Source organism: Megalopta genalis, unplaced genomic scaffold (genome assembly GCF_051020955.1).
Source record: "Megalopta genalis isolate 19385.01 unplaced genomic scaffold, iyMegGena1_principal scaffold0300, whole genome shotgun sequence".
Lineage (NCBI taxonomy): Eukaryota > Metazoa > Arthropoda > Insecta > Hymenoptera > Halictidae > Megalopta > Megalopta genalis.
In genome coordinates this window covers 110001-112500 of record NW_027476369.1, presented here as the reverse complement: position 1 = coordinate 112500, position 2500 = coordinate 110001, and the positions used below count along the sequence as shown (strand labels likewise).

Sequence of the window (2500 nt, the reverse complement as noted above, 5' to 3'; positions counted from 1 at the left end):
GGAATCCTCGCACAAGGGTCGAGGCGACGGTGATGGGTCGAAAATCAGACGGAGAAGAAGGCAGTCCGGTTTTAGGAATGAGCACGGTCCTGGCGTCCCTTAGGTGAATAGGGAGTCTGCGGCACCACATAATGAGGTTATAGATCCTTTGCAAAACCTCAAGGGGGGTTTTACAAAGGAGTCTCGCAGACAGACCGTCAGGACCAGGTGCTGTCTTCCTACCCGGAAGCGCCCTCCGTAGTTCATCCGGATTAACAGGAGACCACAAAGAGGAGATGGTGTCCTCTCGGTTTTCACACGGAGGACAGCTGTCGCGCGCACCTGTCATAAGGGCTTCCCAATAGGGAACCATAACATCTTGAGGGATGCCATGGTCACCTACGGGGCCATCCCTTATGACATCCAAACAGCGCCGGGGGTCCTTACGCCACAGTTCTTGCACTATGCCGTAATTCCTCCGGCGCTGTCTGCGTCGCGAGAGCGGTTCCTCCGGTTGCGCACGGCGGCCTCGACGCACGACTCTCGCTGCATGAGGTACCGGAAAGATATCCGCCAGGTAAGCGGTGAGCCTTTCCAGAATATTCCCGCGATCCTCTCTTCCAACCAGGGCACAGATTTCATCCAGGGTATCAGCCTGGAATCCATCGCACCCTAGTGGTTCAAGGCCGCGGAAATACTCTAGGAAGACCCGATCGCTATCCTGGACCTCCACCGCGAGATCGGGCGCCTCAGCCACCGGCGGCAATGACTCCTGTTGAATGCGGCCAACGTGCTCCATCACAAGCGCTCGGTAGTCCTTGTGCTTCCGAGCGCCCTTGATGGCATCTAGCGACCTGCCAGGCAGGAACCCAATGAGCGCCTGATTGATGAAGCGCACACCCTTCATGGACAGTTCTGCCTCGCGCCGCGCCAGCAAAGACACCTCCTCTGCACTCCAACGTGCCTTTGCTGGCGCCGCGCGGTTCACATCATCTGACCAATCAGGGTGAGCGGACCTCATGTGAACGCCCCTACCGATCTTGGTAGCGAAGGATCTATCGCAGCCTGGGAATTGACAAGGGAAATCGACCGGCCGGGAAGGGGGATCCCCAGAGCTCGGTCCCGGAAGGGGGGAAATTGCTGGCCTAGGGGCGGCAGAGGCCGCCCCTCTACGTTTACCCATCCGAGGCAGTTTGTTTTTGGGAGGGCCAACAAGATTTTAGGCGCGAGAGGGCTGGCAACCCCCAAGCGCCAAGTACGCCTGAACCCCGTTAGCGTTACCCGGCGAGAGAGAGTCATAGTTACTCCCGCCGTTTACCCGCGCTTTTTTGAATTTCTTCACGTTGACATTCAGAGCACTGGGCAGAAATCACATTGCGTCAACACCCGTGGGGGCCATCGCAATGCTTTGTTTTAATTAGACAGTCGGATTCCCCTAGTCCGTGCCAGTTCTGAGCTGAGCGTTGAATGGCGGCCGAAGAGGACGACCGCACCGATGGGAAACGCCACGGAAGCCTCGCAGCAAGGAAGATCCGCGGGAGGCCAAGGCACGGGACCGAGCTCGGATCCCAGCCACGAGAGCCGTTCACCTCGCCCAGGCCCGGCACGTCAGCCAGACCCGCTTCCCGACCAAGCCCGACACGCCCCGCTCCTCAGAGCCAATCCTTATCCCGAAGTTACGGATCCAATTTGCCGACTTCCCTTACCTACATTAATCTATCGACTAGAGGCTCTTTACCTTGGAGACCTGCTGCGGATATGGGTACGAACCGGCGCGACACCTCCACGTGGCCCTCTCCTGGATTTTCAAGGTCCGAGGGGATGATCCGGACACCGCCGCAACTGCGGTGCTCTTCGCGTTCCAAACCCTATCTCCCTGCTAGAGGTTTCCAGGGAACTCGAACGCTTATACAGAAAAGAAAACTCTCCCCGGATCTCCCGACGGCGTCTCCAGGTCATTTTGGGTTACCCCGACGAACACTCTTACGAGGGCCCGAATGGTATGCGGTTCCGCTGCCGGGTTCCGGAATAGAAACCGGATTCCCTTTCGCCCAATGGGTGTTTTTTGTGCATGTATATAATAACAAAATATGCTGCGATTTATATAATAATAAAAAAATAAAATAAAATAGCTGCGTTTTTTTTTTACAAGTGTTTAACGTCTTAGGACACCTCATCTACATAGGATTTCTCTTAGGGCTTAGGATCGACTGACTCGTGTGCAACGGCTGTTCACACGAAACCCTTCTCCACGTCAGTCCTCCAGGGCCTCGCTGGAGTATTTGCTACTACCACCAAGATCTGCGCCGACGGCGGCTCCAGGCAGGCTCACGCCCAGACCCTTCTGCGCACACCGTCGCGACCCTCCTACTCGTCAGAGCTTCATAGAGGACAATAAATTGCCCCGCTTCACACATACCACTGACGGTGGAGTATAGGCGCGACGCTTCAGCGCCATCCATTTTCAGGGCTAGTTGCTTCGGCAGGTGAGTTGTTACACACTCCTTAGCGGATTCCGACT

General features: G+C 56.3%; 1 pseudogene; it reads right to left on the bottom strand.

Moving 5' to 3' along the window:
* Window positions 1-2500, bottom strand: part of LOC143263051 (large subunit ribosomal RNA) — a 7477-nt pseudogene that overhangs the window by 3321 nt on the left and 1656 nt on the right.